Raw genomic sequence first — 19,478 nt, forward strand, 5'->3', positions numbered from 1 at the left:
TTTTTTTTTTTTTAGAAAAATGAGTTTAGTGAGTATTATTTATGAGTGCAAAGTCAAAACTTCTGGCAATTTTATTTTGATCCTGAAGGCACGTAATATTTGAGATATTTAATAAAGGGCTGGAAAGAAAACACAGCTAGGGGAGAGCCCACAGGTAGTTGCTTTCTCCTATCCCTACCCACTCTATCAATCACTCATAGGACAATAGAATTTCTGTGGGATTATCTGATGCCCTCTGGAAATCCAGAGTTTTGTTAAATGCGGTCAAAAAATAAGGGCTGCTCAGGAGAAGGGAAGCAGACTCAGCATTTGTTAGGTGCTACCTCGTCAGTGCCATGAGTTCACACAGTAGCTAAGATGACATGAGGGGCAGGACAATTATAATCACAAACTTAACTATAGTATTATTTAATCTCCATTCTATTCAGCTTTATAGATGACAAAAAAAATTAAAAAAATATCTGTCTCAGTCACAAAGCTCTTGAATAAAAGACACCATCTGTCAGTCTCTAGGCAGGAACACACCATCTCAGTGGACCTTGGGGCCCACTGCCGGGAGGGAGACAGCTATACCCACTCTGAGGTGATGCTCGCAAGTCCTAACCTGTCATGACCTCCTAGGGGAACTGGATTCCAGCCTCCTCCATTGTCCATGTTTGACTCTTGTTTCTTAGAGATTATAGGAAAATTCTCAGTTGATGCTGTCTCTGACAGAGCTGTTTATTTAAAGAAAGAAACCACTGCCAGCCCTGGGGGCTTGTGTTTCCAGCTCACCTTTGTGTCTCACACAAAGGTTCCAGGTTCTCGTGGCTTCCCAGCCTCCCAGCAGTGCTGGAAGCTGTAATCAGAGGTGTTTTCACCACTCCCCATCCCCATCCCCATCCCCATCCCCCCCACACACATACACACACACCTACCAACAGCCACAGTAGAGCCAGGATCCCCCAGGCCAGACAAAAGGAGGCTCAAGCAAGGAGAATTCTTCTCTACATAAATCAGACAGCACTGTGGTTGCTCTAGCTGAAGATTTCAGAAATTCTGGGCAAAGCTTTCAAATTATGGAGCACCCAGATATAGAGGAGGCAGATTTCCATTCGACAGACACTTCTAACTAACCCTGAGCCTGGACCAGATACAGAATCCAAGTCACCGGTGGCCTCTCTTCTTTCCCAGGTGAAGATTCAATGCACTGAAGGGCTTTCAAGGCCTAGAGAACTCCCATCCTCTTTTGCTGCCCTCTCCACCACAGCCACTCTGGTTACCTTCATGTCTCTCCCATCGTAGGCACCCACCCCCTCCTTTACACAGCTTTCCCCCCTCCATCCCTTCCCTGTCTGCTGTATGTCTCTTGGGATACACCTCAATCTGTGCTAGTCTCATGTGCCCTCCTTGCAAGCTTGGCACCGTTGCACCATGCTAGGATTCGCACAATAATGGCTTTGATGCCTTTGTCCCCATTCTGGTAAAGCCAGAGTTCACCTTATCCACAGCTTGGCCTGTAATCTGTGCCCCTGTAAGGAGGTGGAGAAATAACAAAGGAACAGCCTGGGACAAAACCGTTGTAGCCCTCCTTGGTGCTCGGAATATCAAGTGTTGACTGTGCTTGACCCCGATGAAGAAGGAGTGCTTTCTCCCTCTTTCATTGCAGGCATGTGTGTATGTATGTTTGTGTTTCTGCAGGTACACCTATGCATGTGTGCATACATGTGCATGCACATGTCTGTGGAGGCCAGGAATCAACCTCTAGTATAAAGTATAAGCAGTTTAGCACTTAAGGGACTCTTATTGGGACTTGGATGTCACAGGTTAAGCTAATGAACCCCAAGAATCTTCCTGTCTCCATCTCTCCAACACTAAAATTACAAGCATGGGCACCACTATGAATGACTTTCCCCCTTTTTCTCAAGTAATATATATATATATGTGTGTGTGTGTGTGTGTGTGTGTGTGTGTGTGTGTGTGTGGTGTGTGTGTGTGTCTGTGTGTGTGTGTATACATATATATGTGTGTATATATATATATACATACATACATACATATGGATGATGTGTATACATGTTCCATGTATGTAGGTACATGTGTATGCATGGGTATGAGTTTGTGTCTGTATGTGGACGCCTGAACTTGACAATCAGGAAGCTTTTTACCTAATCCATTAGAGGCAGGGTCTATGGGTCAAATCCAGAGCTGGGTTTGATACCACTTACCCCAGGGACCCTGTCTCCACCTCCTAAGGCCGGAATCACAGACAAGCCATGTGCAGCCAGCATCCACTTGTGTTTGGCAGATCTGATGTTACTGACTGAGGTGAGATGTCACCTGGAACAGGTGACTATCCTATTACCAAGCTGAGACTCCACAGAAGCAGTGTGTGGGCTTCTGCCTTCTTCAGTTTCTTCCCCCTCTCATGGTCATAGAGTGTTGGGTCCAGCCAGAGCCCAGGGCTCCCTCTTCTGTGCCATGCTTCTCAGTATGATGCTCTCACCCCAGGGTATAATGGCATGTTGTGAGTGGTTCCTTATGGCCCAGTACATGTTTGCTAAATGAACATGGAATGGACTACATCAGAGGAAGACATCCTACAGAGGGTGTCTCTCAATTGCAAACCTTTAAAGTAGCCCCTGTCCATTTTTTTTTTCAAGATGAACAGTTCATGTAATACCTTTGGGATTTTTTTTAAATTTTTGTTTCATGTGCATTGGTGTTTTACCTGCATGTATGTGTGTGAGGGTGTCAAAACCTTTGGAACTGGAGCAGCAGACAGTTATGAGCTGCCATGTGGATCCTGGGAATTGAACCCCAGTTCTCAGAAGAGCAGCCCATGCTCTTAACATCTGAGCCATCTCTCCAGCCCCAGTTTTTAAAGTGCCAAGCAGCTTAACAAGATTAGACCAGGCTCAGGCAAAATGGTGAGCCATATAAGGAAATTCTGTGTGTATATTTTTTCTCAGTAACATTTTGCTTTGTAGGGCCAGTGTGGCAGGGGTTGTAGGCCAGAAAGAGAGGAAATTGCATATTTGGAGATCTAAGTATGCTACAGAGTCTTTCATTCATTCACAGTCTCCTGTTGAGCTCTGCCATTCATACACAGAGCTGTGGGCTCCACTGGGCATACACTAAGGCAGTCCCTTTCCACTGCTATCCAGTATCCCTCCCACACTGGAGGTGGAGGCAGGCTATGTGCATAGCTCTCCAAGGTGTACAGAAAGAAGAGATAACTGAAGACAAAGAAGGAGCCATGCAAGAGCAGCAGGAGTGGACTTAAGGCCAATGCCTTCTGTCTTCAAGCACCACACCATTTACCATGCTGGTCAAAAACAATCTCTATCTGGAACAGTGGTTCTCAACCTGTGGATCACAACCCCTTTGGCAAACTTCTATGTCCAAAATATATTTACATCAGGATTCATAACAGCCTTAAAAATTATAGTTATGAAGTAATAACAAAAATAATTTTATGGTTGGGGGGAACACCACAACATGAGGAAACTGTATTAAAGGGTCACAGCATTAAGAAGGTGGAGAACCACTGCTCTAGAAGGAGAGAAGCTGTGTCCATGGATAAACCAAAGCCCAGAACTGATTCTGTGAGCCTTTTCAGGTCTGAGAGTCCCTGCTGGTGGGAGCCCAGCCAAATCACTGAGCTACTCTGTGCTCAAGTAGTTGCCTACTTGCCTGGGAATAACAACAGGTACTGTCAATAATAGAGGTACAGAGGCATCGCTTCCCCAGTTCTACACCACCTCCATCAGACATCAGGGTGAGATGGTAGTAATTAGGGTAGGAAGGAGGGCAGAATGTTTGAGAGAGCAGTCTGCCCCAGCCCACCCATGGGGCTGCCCAGAGCATAGGAACTGGAGCTGGCAGACATCGGTGAGCCAGAACACATGGATGGAATTCTCATCAATTTTCTGTAAAAGGTAAACGTTGAGGGAAGGCAGTTAGAAGATTGGTGCTAAGGAAGGGCTGAGGTTAGCAGGTTGAAGAGAAAGAACAAGTCACAGGAAACCAAGTGACAGCAGATGTAGGCTTCAGCAGGGTGGAGACGAGGTGGACAGCTTTGTACAGCCTTTGTAAGGGATTCAGGAAAACCTTCTGAAACTGCATTTGATCACAGCTGAGTGGAGAAGGTGTGGGGGGCATGCCGTGTGGTGCGCTATGATCACCTTTCAGGGCACTTTGCACCCCATTGCTGATGCTCGGAGGGGAAGATCATTTGTGTGAACCAAGCAAGGAAACATCTGCATTATATTGGCATGTGTCTTAGTTAGGACATCAAAACTTCATGACCAAAAAACAAGTTGGGGAGGAAAGGGTTTATTCAGTTTACACTGCCACATTGCTGCTCATCACCAAAGGAAGTCGGGACTGGAAGTCAAATGCAGGAACCTGAAGGCAGGAGCTAATGCAGAGGCTGTAGAGGGGTATTGTTTACTGGCTTATGTATCATGACTTGCTCAGCCTGCTTTCTTATAGAATCCAGGACCACCAGCCCAGGGATGGCACCAGGGATGGGATGGGCCCTCCCCCATTGATCACTAGTTGAGAAAAATGCCTTTCTGCTGGGTCTGGTGGAGGTGTTTCTTCAACTGAGGCTCCTTCCTCTCTGATGACTGCAGCTTGCTTGTGTCAAGCATCCAGTCAGTACATCATGGCTCCTATGTCTTAGAGGAGGATTTTAATACCCAGATAGGGTCCTGAAACCAGTTCTTCATGGGAAATAAGTCTAACTTTAAATGCCAACAGGCTACTCAAGATTGAGAAAAGTAACGGCTGTGAACCCCATGTGGGTTGTGGACTATCTCTTCCTTCATCCATGAGTCCTGCAAAATCCCACCTTATAATGTGAATTTGTAATCAAAACATGGAGTGGGATGTCACTAATCAAGAGCATTAAAAGGGGGAGGAGCCTGAAGAGATACCTCAGCGGTTAAGAGCACTGACTGCTCTTCCAGGGGTCCTGATTTCAATTCCCAGCAAGCACATGGTGGCTTACAGCCATACTTAATGAGATTGGAGGCCCTTTTCTGGTGTTTCTGAAGACCAGTACCTGTGTACATAAAATTAATAATTCTTTAAAACAAACAAACAAACAAACCTCTGTGGGTCATCCCTTTCCCCCGTCTTTTGCCCACAGAATCCTATGAAAGAGGCAGAGAAGGATTGTAGGAACCAAAGGGCTTGAGGACACCACAAGACCATGTCCCAGAGAACCAACTAAGCAGGGCTCACAGGGACTCACAGAGGCTGAAGTGAAGATCATGGAGCCTGCATGGGTCTGCACTAGGTCCTCTGCATACATGCTGCAGTTGTTTAGCTTGGAGTGTTTGAGGAATTTCTAACAGTGGGAGTGGGGCTCTTTCTGACACCTTGGCCTGCTCTTGGGACGCTTCCCTCCTACTGAGTTGGCTCATCCATGAGGGTTTGTGCCTAGTCTTATTGTAACTTGTTACGCTCTGTTTGGGTGTCATCCCTGGAAAACCTGCTCTTTTTAAAAAGGAACTGGGGGAGCTGGAGTGGGGGATGTAGGGAAGTGGGGAGGTATTGGGGGGTGGGGAATGAGAGGAGTTGGGGAAGTAGAGTCTACAGTGGGGAGGTACTGTGTGAGAGGAGAATAAATAAACTATGTGTGACATCCCTTCCCCCATCATGGCTAGCTAAGATGCCTCTGGTCATATACCTGGGCTTGGAATCAGAGAATAGCAACCCTCACCTGCCGGAAATAGCACTTCCCAAGGGTCACTCACTGCCTGGTCTCCTTGGGGAAGGAGTGGGCTCTTCTCCTAGATAGGTCATTCTATGGGCAGGGACTAGAGAGCTGAATTCCTTGGAATCGGGAATCAATTAGACACTGCTTGGTCCAAGACCTGGGAATTTTAACATAATGGAGGAGAAGGGGACACCCACCCCTGGATTCATGCTACCCTCCACCCACTCTCCGAGAGTCAGGCCTGAGATCACCCCCACTTCAGCAGACTGCTCTTCCCCAGACTACTCTTGCTAAGTATGGCCTGCCTGGCCCTTCCTTTTATTTCCCCCATGGGTAGTATGGTAGAAAGGAATGCAGTTTCCAAAAGCCAATGGAAGTGGTTTGAATCCACTCTACCCTTCACCAGCTCTGCGTCCCTGGCAGCCAACTGTGGCTTCACTAGCTCATTTCCTCACCTGCAGATGGTCAGAGACTTCCTCCCATGACTGAGACAATAATAAAGCATGTTTTACAGCCTGTGCCCGTGAGTCTCCTATGGCTCTTGTTAAAATGCAACTTCTGAATCCGCAGCCCTGAGCCTGTCTTCCCAGCAAGGGTGTGAGCTTGCTCTTTGCTATTCAAAGGAACATGACTGAACAGCAAGAATCCCGCTCAGGTGTGTCAAGAGAAAGACTCTATAAACACTAACTACAGCCCTGATGATTCTCTTTACCGGGGTCAAAAGGTGTCCCCGTGAGAACAGGGAAACTTCAGTTCACTTGAGAGTTCATGAGGAAACAAGAAAAAAAGGGGGGGGGTTAAAAGAAACACTTTGGTTTTGAGGATCCTAGCGGTGAGGAGCAAGGGGAGAGACTCCCACCACTGAGAGCAGCCCACATGTGCTCACAAGGTACCCCCACTGGCTTGCTGCAGAGCTCTAGGGCCCAGGCCTCAACTCACCACGCTAAAGCACAACTGCAGAGCCCCCACACACGCCCTATTCTGCCCGCTACAGCCCTCCAGAGGAATTTTCAAAGCACACAGGGTGTGTTTGGCAGGAGTCTCTCCATATGAGTTGGGAGTTGGGGCCTTTTGCTTTAAGGACTACATTATGCTTTTCTGCTTGAAGCCTGAACACTGCTTGAAGCCTTTGCTGCTAACATAGAGACCCTGCCCAACTCGCTGCTGGTGATGGGCAAGGATGATTTGAGGAGACACCGAGTGAGGTTAGAGAAGCCCAAACCCCTTTCCACACCCAAGTGATCTGCCTTTGCTTTCACACTCCTAAAAATTCTTTTTTGCTACAAACTGCTGACTCATCCAGAGTTGGGGTCCCCTCCCCCCACTTTTTTTTTTGTTCCTCTTCTTTCTCTGGCTCAGCATTGCCACAAAGCCTGGAGATTGTGAAGTTGCTTTGATGAGTGCCTGGGTCTTTACAGGGGTTCATTTTTCCCTTCCCACCTCCATCCCAGTTTCCTGCTAGGAAAGAGAACTGGATCCCTGCTTTGCTCTGCCCTGCTTCTTACACGGAGTCTCTCTTTGCAGGTCTCTATGCACTGGCTGCTCTGGGAATCCAGCTGCAAGATTCCCAGGATGTAAGGAACTTGAAGCAGAAACTGGTAAGTGATACCGTGGTGGGTTGTGGTTGCACCTGGCCCAGACTGATGTCAGGAAAGGGTAAATGCTGCATGGGAAAGCCAACCTTGCAACTCTGTTTCCATCCACCCGCACCTGGACACAGCACAGAGCCAAGCTACCAGGTGTGAACCTCCCAGAATGTTCTGGCTTCCTGCCAGGGCTTCCCTAGAAGCCATGAGCCTGCAGGTGGCTGGCGCTCTCCTCTGCACAGATGACAGCAACTCAGACTTCCAGGCCAGGGACATATTTTTAGAGTTATGTTCAGAAAAAAAAAAATTGTCTTAGAACAGAGTGTGTAGCTAGCGCCTGGCTTAGCCAGTAGTCAAAGTCACCCTAAAGTACTAGCCCTGATAAGGGTTCAGGGGCCAGGGGTGGAGGTGGGGACAGTTGATGACTTGGCCTAAGCAAAACTCCCTGACAAGAGACATGCACAGATGCAGTGAAAAACTTGGGTCCATAGTGAGTTCCCTGTCAGTGTCAGAATTCAAGGAGAGGCTGGACAAATGTCCATGGAAAATACTGAAGTGGGAAGCTTTGGTAAAGCAGTGTTTTTTCTGCTCTCTTCTGTGATAATCTAGAACCTTTGAGGGATGGGATATATAGGAAGAGGGTGGAGGCTGAGGATAAGATGGATGGCCACTGCAGAGACTACCTTGCGTCTTTCCTGTGCCCCAGTGTCACCAGCTGATGCCGGGCAGCCTAGGTACACATCTGTAATCCTAAACACCTGGTGTACATGATAGATGAAGAGTATGCAAAGCATGATGGGAGGTTTTTGGAGGTTTTTCTGAGGAATGGCTCAGCAGCGGCCCCTCCCACAGCAGGGCTACCCAAAGAACTTCCCGCTAGTCACACCATCAGAAGATTTGGTCTAAGATGCTGACTGCACAGAATGGAAGAAAAGGCCTAGGGAACATGTAAAAAGGGTCGGAGGTGTCACCTACTGCCCAATTCACAAGAGGAATAAGGGAATACATTGGTAAGGCCCAAGTAGGTGGGTGCCAGAGAATAGGAAATGGACAGTACCCAGAAGCTTGGGTCCTTTGGCAGGGGCAAGACTTATCCTGCACACTCAGGTGACCAAACCCCTACCTGTGGGACAGGAGAAACGCTAGACTCCAGACCCAAATGAGGACATTAGGCAGGAGTGAGTCCAAGATCAGGGCAGAGTATGAGTGACCAGCCTCTGTGTCCTCAGGGTAGTGATGGGAAGTCCTGGACACTATTTGAGGACAGAAGGGGGAGAGGAAAGAAAGGGAAAGCAGAAACAGACGGTGACTCTAAGCCATGACCCATAACATCCTTAAAGCTGAGCTGTGAGGATAACTGTGTCCTTGCATGTCCGGGCCCTGACACTTAGAAGGTGCTCAGCAAATGCTGGTCAAATAAAGTGGCTAAGGGGAATCCAAGGAAAGAGTATCTCTGCAGAAGGGTAGGGGCTCTAGAGTAGACTGCCATGTTCAGGCCTCAGCTCTCCACTAGCTTTGTGGCTTTGGCCAAGTTGCTAGCCTCTCTGTGCTTCAGTCTCCTCATCTGATTAATGGGGACAGGATCATAAGGATTCAGTGATTGGTATAAAGCTGTGCCAGGACACAGCAAGGATCTCATCATGGTCACCCCCTCATCCAGGGTATCATGTGAGTCAGAGGTAATGCCGGGGCTATAGTCAGAGGCTCTGCTGTAGCTCCATGGTAGAACCCGGATGTAGTTACTCGCTCTGAGGTCATTCTCCAATCTGGAGATGCTGTGTATGGTCTACTGGGTGTGCATCTTTCCTGCTGTCTCTTTCCTCTTTCTGACCCTGCTCCAAAGTCAGTTACCAGCTGCTGGCCCCAGGGAACACGGTATGGCTCAGTATCCAATTCCTGCCTCCTCTCTCTTACCATCTAAAAGTCTTGATTGGGTTCCATTTTCTCTGCCAGTTAAAGAATTAAAAGGCAAAGAAAAAGATCTTGGGCACATTGGGTAGCAGCAGAGAAAAGACACAACCAACAGAAATCAGTCAGTAAAGGCATTAATGAAGTGGAGGCATGCAGAGAAAAAGCCTCTGCAGAGGTGGGACTCAGAAGCCAGAAGTCAGTCTCTCCTTGAGGGGTGAGGGGATTCTCTCTCTCTCTCTCTCTCTCTCTCTCTCTCTCTCTCTCTCTCTCTCTCTCTCTCTCTCTCTCTCATCTTTGTCTGGCTCTCTGTGTGTCTCTCTGGTTCTCTCTCTCTCTGGATACCTTCAACACACTTTTTTGGGTAGAGGGAGAGAAGCTTTATAGCTCCTTTTGCTTTGTCTTCATTTTTCCTGTACTTCTTCCTAAGGCAGTACAGCAGGGACCAGCAATGTCTCTCCCTGTGTGTGTGGAATGTGAGCTAAAAATGTTTGCCTATGTTTATAACTGCAAAACAAAACAAAACAAAAACCTTGACTCTTCTGTGGAAAGTGTGTATTGGTCCATTTTCAGTTGCTATAACAAAAACCCTGAGTCTGGATAATGTATAAAGATAAGAGGCTTGTCTAGTTGGTTTTAGAGACTACGAGCCCAAGATCAAGTGCCCTAACCCATATGTCTTCTTGGTGGATGTTAGAAGCATGTGTGGAAGAGACATATGACGAGTAGGAAGCCCGAAACAAGAAAGCCAGGCTTTTTTTCATTATGTTGCCTTATTCTCCCTAGAACTAATAAAGGCCCTGAGAGAACTACTTTAATCTCCCACAGGGCTGGCACTCCCAGTGACCTAATCACCTTCATTAGGGTGATTCACACCTCTTAAAAGTCCTACCTTGTCAGCAGCACAGCCCTGGAGCCCACCCTTCTAGTACGTGACATTTTGATGGATACTCTCAGACACCAGACAGTGGTGTATGACCACCATCTGGCCCCTTCCATGGAGAACGTACTGATCTCAGAAAACACCTGGGCAGTGGGCAGGACCCACTGGGCTCTTTCAAATGTGAACACACCTTGAAATAGTCCTTCAGTGGTGTCTTCGACGACCTTTGCAGCCAGAGCTGTGGTGCCCATAGCGATAACAGGCCAGCGGAAGAGTGGGTGCCTGGGATTTGAGGCTATCATTTGTCATCTCTTACCTGTCCTCAGACACAAAGCCAACACAGCTGTGCTCCTCTGATGGAGGTGGAAGTGCAGGTTTGGGAGAGCGAGTCACTCCTCACAGTACACAGAGCTAGGACTTGACCCGGGCAGCCTGCTTCTAAGCTTCTTTACTTTACCTCTCTGTTGCTGCCACTTGCTCTCCCTGTGAGCAAAAGAAGCGGTGCCCCCACCCCCTGATTTGCTTTCCTGGCTCTTGTCCCCCAACTTCCTGGCAAAACTCCTTCCCGCTATAAAAGGGCAAATGAAAAACAGAAGATCTGTCAGAAACAGCTCTAACACAAACAGCTAGAATTTATTTTCCAGCATTCCTTCATTTGTCCATCCATCCACCCATCCAACAAGCACAACTCAGCCCCAGGACCTCATGACAGCCAACATCTTGGGCACCAGCAGCTGCAAAAGTTCCTGGATCCTCCAGAGTCATTGTCACCAGATAGCTCAAAGGGACGCTCACTGCGTAGTGCAAAGCACTTGATTAATATGCTGCAATTTGGACAGCGCTAAGCTGTTCCAGCACCCCCCACCCAACTCTGTTACCATGACGACATTATTTTAACAAACAGCTCTTTAATATTTAATGAAAATTATACTCTGACAGGAGGATAGAACAATTGCACTACAGAGGGCTTAGAAGGGTCCATGAGGACAACTCTGCACAAAGCCATCAGTCCCCTGATCCCTGTAAGCTGTTTGTCACCAGAAAATGCAGGTGCTCTGGGGCCAGGAGTCACCATGATGCCAGACATGGGTCATGCATAGCAATTGAAGCTTGTCACTTTTTAAAATGCAGAATGTCACACCGGTTCCATGAGGACAGGGTAGCGTGATAGCATTATTAAACAGTGCTTTCTACACCAAACTGCTGATCCCACCCCCATCCCCCCCCCCCCCCCCCCAGCTCATCTGGGGCTGCTGAGAGCCTTGTCTGCTTCCTGGGCCTTGAGTCAGGCTGAATTGTAAGACAGCATGTGCAGAGCCCAGAGTGTGCATGCCAGGCTGAGAATCAGCCTGTGCCTCCTCCTCAAAGCGCCATCTGTCCAAACCAGCTGATTCAGTAGCAGAAGGTGCAGAGATTAGGCGATCCGGACCCTTGCCTCAAAGGGGTGTGTCAAGACAGAAAAGACCACCACCACCCTCTGGCTTCCCCTATCACTGAATTAGTCTGTGCGCCAGACACTCTACTAAGTAAGCTCTTAAAGGCAAAAATTTATTACCCTCTAGATCAGCAATGAGAAAGATGGATGAATAAAGTGGAGAGAGCAATATGGTGGTCTCATTAGCTGTCTTTTCTTGGGTAAGTTATTTAAATTGGCTGTACCTCAGTTTTCTCATCCATAAATTGGGAATATAGCACTGTCTTCAGGGAGAGCTGCCATCGGGTTCAAAATGCAATAAATACATAAGAAGACCTAGAGAAAAGTATTTAAAACAGTGAGATATGCCAAGTATGAAATACATGCTGGTTAGGACTTCTTTTTCCATATTACCAAGTCTATCATTATAGGAACTATCCCGTGTACCAAATGCTTACTCTACGGCACCTCTGAGGCTGAGGTGGAGCTGTATGATCTCATTAAAATTTCACAGACAAGTCTGGGAGACTGCGTTATCCTCATGGCAACTCACTTGGCAAGTGAAGACACTGAAGGGCCGTGGAGTTCCTGGAGCTCTAGATGAAGTCTTGAAAGCTCCCCAGGTAAATGGCCACAGCTGCCACGGAAGCCACACATGCCCACGGACAGCCTGGGACTGAAGCAGGGAGGAGCCACTGTGGAGGAGGAGGAAGACTGCAGCAGCAGACGTGAGCCGTATCTGAGGGAGGAGGCATGGTCTGGCTGACTGTTGAAGGAGTAGATTCTTGGCATCAGCAGAAAGCTTGTCTTCAACAAATATAACCTGTTTATTTAGAGTATATATGGGATTTGTATTAAGTAAGTGGACTGGGAGAGGAAACAGGAGACAGAAGGGAAGGTATAAGACTTATAGTTTTCTGTTCCTCCTCTCAGGATTTCATTGAGTGAACCACTACAAGAACATCTGTACGGGGAGCGTAGTTGTGCGCGTGCGTGCACGTGTGTGCACATGTGTCGTGCGTGTGCATCATGCGTGCGTGCATCATGCATGCGTGCGTGCATGTGTGTGTGTGTGTGTATGTGCTGGTGTGCGTGCGTGCGTGCGTGCATGCGTGTATCTGTCTATCTGTCTGTCTGTGTGCGGGTGTGCGTGAGTGTGTGTGTGTATGTATGTGCATGCGTGCATAAGCATCATGCATGCATGTGAGTGTGTGTATGTGTGTGTATGTGTAAATACAGCCCCTGCCCTTTGCATCCCAGAGCAAAGAAACAAGCAGAGAAAAGAAAGTTCAAACTGTACACCAAAATACAGACAGGCAAAGTCATGAAGGAATAGAATGCCCCAATTTTTAAAATCCCTTCTCTGGCTATTTTGGCTATTTATTCCCATGGCAGTGCTTTGTATCAAACAACCCCATAAGCCTTATGGAGGACAGTAGGACGTGTTTAGTCAGCTCCCAGGTCTGAAGGGTGAAATCAATGGCCTCTCTGGGATGAGATGGCTGCCATATTGGATGTCAGCTTAGGGGTTTGAGGACTTGGCTTTCATGTCTTTGAACATTGATTGTTAAATGCTGCTTGACATGGGGCAACCTCAGCTGGAATGTCAGGTGTCAAAGCTGTCTAAGTCATTCACCCTGTCCTCAAGGGAGAAACAGTAGAGTTCACAAAGAGAAGATAAAAGGACATGTAGAAGCCTCAGTTTATATCACTAGCCAGTATCCACCCTTCCAAAGCCAGTCACAAAGCAGAGCCACAGTGAGAGAGCTCCACTGAGCTGTGCCACAGAGCATGGGTATGACTGAGCTATAAGAGCCCAAGGTTCAGGACAGCATGTGGCTTCCAGAGGTCCCACTGTGGTAGGGCTGGAATATGAGTACAAGCTGGCTGGCTGGTCCAAAGCTGGTGTAGTTTCCAACTTCTGCTCAGTAGGAAGATGCTCAGAAAAGGAACTAAAGTACAGTTGCTGTTCTTCTGAAACTAGAGATCCAGCTGCCCCTAAAGGAGAACAGGACTTGTGGAAGCCATGTCACAGAAACCACATCCCAGCCCCAGGAGCATGCAAGCCCAATGCCGTCTGCTCTCTGCTCTTCAGACTGTGGGATTTCAAGTTAGGAGGTTCTGTGCACTCCCAAGAAGTAACCAAGAGGAGGAAACATTCCAATGCCCAATTTGAGAGCTATGAACCTGAGTGACTCTGGATGGTGGTTCATCTCCATTGTCAACTTGTAAAATCACCTAAGAAACAAAACACAGGGCGTGTCTGGAGAGATTCAGGTAAAGGGGAAAGACCCACCCCGGTTGTGGACAGCACCAAGCATCCATGGGCTTGAGTCCCAGACTGAAGAAAAGGGAGAAATCAAGCGGTGCATCGGCGCGTTCCTGCCCCTCTCCCTGTAGTTGGAAAGCAGACCCAACCAAGACGGCATCACATTCTGGCTGCACACCTCTGCATCATGATGGACACTATCCCCTTGAACAACCACTCAAACTCTGAGCAAAACTCAACCTTCCCTTCTTGATGTTGCTTCTTGCCAAGAATTGGGTCACCACAAGTTTAGTCACTAATATACTCAGTGAGCTGCGGCATCCTTTAAGTCACAGCACTTGATATTGACACCCAGTGGCCAACTTGACCTAGGTCTTCCAATGCAGGTGTGACATTGCTGACAGAACATTTGTGCCAAGTGAGCCTAGGGAAAAGGAGCCCGGCTGGGGTGATCAGCCTCCACTGTTAGCACAGCAGGCCTGTCCATGAAGCCCCTTAAGCACCTTGACATTGTGGCCTTTTCTCTTGAAGGAAAGAAGAGCATGGCAGATATGAATTTCTAAATTGTATGTAGAGGAAAACTGAGACCAGGGTAGTTAGGTTCTGGTAACCCATCCCTAGAGGAGGCAGAAGTAAAGATGGACACTAACTAATCAAAATTAAGCATCCCTCTGTAACAGTAACCATCCATGCCACCTAAGCAATTCAATCGCTTCTCTATGCCCGTTCATTCCTCCATAGAGCAGGCTGGCCATGTTTACAACTAAGAGCACTCAGTGAGTTAATGCACATCAAGTGCTCACAGCAGCACCCGGGTAAACTCAGGAAACTGCCTCAACCTGGCATTGCTGCTGAACGTTGAGGCACAAATGGCATCTGTGGCGTGGAGTAGAGCCATCCAAGGTGTGTCATGTGACAAGAAGATGAGGAGTCCTTTGGGATGGGTCACTTGCCCAGGGTCAAGTGAGTGGCAGTGTGGAGACTAGAAACCAGCTCTCCCCACCCTGACTCTCCCAAGAACTAGGTCTGTCCCCACATAAATCACTCATCTCTCACTCCGTGATTCTCCCTGTCCAAAACATCTTTGTATTCATGGGTCCAACGGACACCCACACCTCCTTTCCACTTTAAGCTCCTAAACACAGTTATGCTACATACTCAGACCTATATTAGCCATGCAAGAAGGGTGCAGTGTGTATCCAAGAACAAACACTTCATTAAGCCCTAGATTTAATTAACTTAAATCAATCTCCATCCCGGCTCCCATGTCCCACTTGAAACAGAGAGCTGTTTTAAGTATGGTCCCTAACTCTTAACTGGAAGCTCTGATTTTAGTGGTTTTGAATCAGACTCGACATTAATAGTGCACTGTCTTCATCTGCCCCGAGGTAGCTTCTTCTCCCATGTGATTAATTTCATTTTTCTCTGGCCTTGTTTCAGACACAAGCTTTGCACGCACTGTATTCTTTTATGTTGTGGCTATTGTTCCCTTAAAGGGAGAGCTGGAAGCAAGAGCCTTTCCTCACATCATTTTACACGTGTATGCACATGTGCACTCGCAGAGAAAAAGCTGTATGCTTTCACCAACATTATGACCATTATGACCATGGTCCTCCGCCTCCCAAGAATCGTCAGTTTCATTTGAAAGCTGTTTCTTTGTTTCTATAATGAATAATGACCTGCACAGATACTGACATTAACGAAACACACAAAATTCATCTGTAGGTCCTTAGAAGGTCCTCTTCATCCCCAGATACAGAGACAACAGTTTCACTATCATTTTCTAGTCACTATTTCTGCCCAAGGTACAGACCTTGGAAATCTCCCATCTGGACATGAGGGACACATTAGTTGTTCTCTGTGCGGCTGTTATTAAACATTATTGCTAAGGCAACTTATATAAGAGTCTGTTGGGATTTACAGTTGCAGAGGGTTAGAGCCCTTGATGGCAGGAAAGCAGAGCAGCAGGCTCTAAACATGGCAGATGAGGGGAAAGCTTAGTGCTCACACCCTCAATTGCAAGCATAAAGCAGAGAGAGTGAACCAGAAGTGGCAAGGAATCTTCAACTCTCAGAGCCCATCTCCAGTGACAAACTCCCTGCAGCAAAACCACCTAAAAAGCACCGCTAACTGGAGACCAAATTTTCAAACATCTGAGCATAGGGGAGTGTCTTAGTCAGGGTTTGTATTCCTGTACAAAACATCATGACCAAGAAGCAAGTTGTTGAGGAAAGGGTTTATTTAGCCTACACTTCCACATTGCTATTCATCACCAAAGAAAGTCACAGGGCAGGAACTTGGAGACAGGAGCTAATGCAGAGGCCATGGAAGGATGCTTACTGGTTTGCTTCCCCTGGCTTACTCAGCTTGCTTTCTTATAGAACCCAGTGGTGGCACCACCCACAATGGGCTGGGCCCTCCCCCCTTGATCACTAATTGAGAAAAATGCCTTACAGCTGGATCTCATGGAGGCATTTCCTCAAGGGAGGCTCCTTTCTCTGTGATAACTCCAGCTTGTGTCAAGTTGACACACAAAACCAGCCAGTACAGGGAGATATTCTCATTCAGACCACTAGAAAGTGTCTCCCCACTCAAGGCCCAACCAAACTGATAATTCTTAAATTATGAACCAAAGCCAGGTGTACCTACATCTCAGCATTCAAGAGAGCGGAGCAGGAGGACTTAACATCATGAGTTTGAGGTCAGCGTATGCTGTCTCAAAACACTAATAAACAAATAAAGTCAAACCACGTACTTCTCAGAACCTGTACCCATCTATACCTTTGTGCTATGCATCGTTTGAGTTCTAGACTTCCTCCAGAGCCTGGAAAGTTCTCACCCTCCTTTCCTTTTCAGCCTCATTTACAACCACATCCCTTCTCACACTCTAGACACCAAACCCACTGCTTCTTCTTGTTCCTCAGCTGCACCAAGCCTGGGTCCTTGACAGAGTTATGTACTCACTGCTATCTCTATGTAGATTCACTCTCCCAGCCTAGGGTCCCTCAAAAACAGAGGCTGAGACAAAGCTTATAGCTTTTCGTGATGCATAAGACAGGGATGGGAGGGAACGCTATATAGTCCCAGACAAGAGCAAGAGTAAGGAAAGGCAAGAGGGAGGAAGAATGCACATCCCATGGGTGCAGTGTTCAGCCACCCCATCACTCTATGAGGAACTCTCCCAAGTTACAGCAACACATGGAGCCTTGAAAGTGGCCATGTGGAGCAAACTTGGGTACACAATAATGCAGGGTGCATGTCCCTCAAGACACCATGCCACAAAACTGTATGAAAAGTCACAGGGCCATTGGGAAGATGTGGTTAGGAACATAGTGTTGTGAGCAGGAAACCCGGGTGACCCTAACAGTAGCATGGTTTTGTCATCTGTGGTCTAGAAATACACAAATACGGCAAGAAGCATGGCGCTTTGCTTGGCAGAAAAGCCCACTTGACAAAGGCCAGTGACAAAAGTGCCACCTTGTAAATGACTGTGATGTGGCAGAAAGACAGTGGAATTGGAGCAGCTGTGAATGTTGTAGCTGGTAAGCCATCAGGTAAACTGAGGCAGCTGGCATGTTTCTGAGGTATGCATGTGTTTTGTTGTTATCTTAATGTGCCCCTGAGATAGCCACCTTCCACCAAGTGACTAATCTCAGGAAGTAGTGACATCAAAGCATCCTATGTACTAAAAAAGGAAGGAGACAGTCTAAGGACTCAGGGTCAGTTTTGTGTATTTCCTACACAACGTTGTTCAGTCAGACAGCTCTCTCTAACTATATCTACTGTTTCTCACTGCCGAAACCAGGTGTAAGCAAAAGCTAAGTTCACATAGTGCATAGCTTTCCTCCAATTCATCAGTCATGTTGGAACAATGTTTTGTTTTCAAGCATTGTAGCTCAACTGACTTTGCTAAGTCTTGTATATTGTCACTGGGAATGGTCCTCTTCATGGGTCATAGTTCCTCCTCTAGCAACACCTCTCCTTTGCAATGGTGGCCCTAGAGAAGCCAAGGCCCCAGGCTGTGGCCAGTGAGACCTAAGCAAAGAAGCTGAAGCAAATCCCTTATAGCAGGACTTGTATTGCCATAGTAGTTTGGTCCTCATGGGAGTGGAAGGGTTGTGGAAAACTAGTGACGTAGAAACTGAAGCATATAAGGGGACCATAGGGATCTAGGTGACATCTGGACTGGTTCCTGACCCACCTTTCCTGAGCACTGCATATCCAGCCTCCTGTTCTTTAGACACCAAAGTGGAAGAGACATATAAAATTCACCTTCATACAACATACTTGGGACCAATAAGACATGATCTGACATATATTTTTATTTTATTTTTTGTTGTGTGTATATGGTGCGTTCGTATATATGTGTATGAGTGCAGGTGCACATACGCTAAGGTATACACATGGAGTTCAGAGGTCAGCTTCTTGTATCGGTCTTTACTTTCCACATCGTTTGAGACAGGGTCTCATTTCTGTTGTTCCCCACTGCATACACTAGGCTAGATGGTCCAAGAGCTCCTGAGGAGGCTTCTAGCCTGTCTCTCCTCTCCCCATATGATGCTAGAATCATGGATGCATGCTACTTTGTCTGGCTTTACAAGGGTTCTGGGAACTCAAACGTAGGCTCTCACATTTGCATGGCAAATGCTTTACCACCGAGCTCTCATCCTGGCACCTGACTTACTTCCTTTTTTCATATCACCCCAGAGCAATGTAAAACTGGACTATCGGTGAGCTTGTGTCAAAGCAGGAGACTGGGAAAGAGGCAGTGGTAAGTGGGCCAAGATCAAAGAGTAGGGCTGGTCAGGCACATTGAAGCAGGAGTCATTATGAAGGAAGAGGCACCACGAGCTGCTGGTGGGTGTGAGGGAGAGAGAAAGGGCAGGTAGCAGCCTGTCATGACCCTACTGCTGAGACCTTTCTTGCTCCGAGAAAAGTCCCTGGACTGTAGCCAGTAGATTGGCTTGACCCTATTTTCCGAATGATGTTTGGCAAACTACTGAGAACTTAAACTCAATAGCATGTCAAATCTGTCATCTCTAGAAGCAGCAGTCAGAAGCCAGACTGCATTTGCTTGGAATCAAAGCAAGCACATCCAGCAAGAGTGGAATGTAAAGGATGTGGAGAACTGCCAGCCCCTCCTGACGATCCTATATACACAAGAGGACTTGGGTGGCACTGAAAGTTCTCATGACATACGATTTTTTAAAAATTGAAACATAATTCTCAGCCACTAGAAGAGAAAAGAGCAGCCCCTTCCTTAGGAGACAGCTGTCAATGGCTGGACATATTTTGGATGGTCACAGGATGCCGTTAGCAAGCTGTACAAAACCTATTGAACACACACAGCCCCCCCCCCAGCAAAGAGTTTTCTAGCCCCAAATGGCAGTCTTTCAAAGGTCAAGAAGCCCTGATGTAAAAGCGCCATGACGCATTTAGCACACACACACACACACAATGTTTTTTGAAAGGTTGTAGGGGAGGTAGGCATACCACATCAGCTCCAGAACTGCAGCCCATGTGATCTGCCCACACTCAGGGAAGGTTCAACCCTCATAGATATACAAGAAGTCCAGCTCCCTAGTGACTACAAGCCTCATCATCAACCGTGAAGAACCATCACGGCTCTGACAGCATGCCTCAGGCTTGTTGGAGGAGCCAATATTAAAAGGCTGCTGCACAAGGGTGGAATTACACTATAAATGAGG

The 19,478-nt window shown here is 47.3% G+C and overlaps 1 protein-coding gene across 2 annotated transcripts in view; it reads left to right on the forward strand.

The window, feature by feature from the left end:
* Positions 1–19,478, forward strand: part of Zhx2 (zinc fingers and homeoboxes 2) — a 153,209-nt gene that overhangs the window by 65,181 nt on the left and 68,550 nt on the right. For both annotated transcript variants that reach the window (XM_031359373.1, XM_031359372.1), the window contains exon 2: positions 7,235–7,308. The gene's annotated coding sequence lies outside the window, so the exon portion shown is untranslated. The remainder of the gene's footprint in view (positions 1–7,234; positions 7,309–19,478) is intronic.

Source organism: Mastomys coucha, unplaced genomic scaffold, assembly GCF_008632895.1.
Source record: "Mastomys coucha isolate ucsf_1 unplaced genomic scaffold, UCSF_Mcou_1 pScaffold7, whole genome shotgun sequence".
In the NCBI taxonomy this organism is placed as follows: domain Eukaryota; kingdom Metazoa; phylum Chordata; class Mammalia; order Rodentia; family Muridae; genus Mastomys; species Mastomys coucha.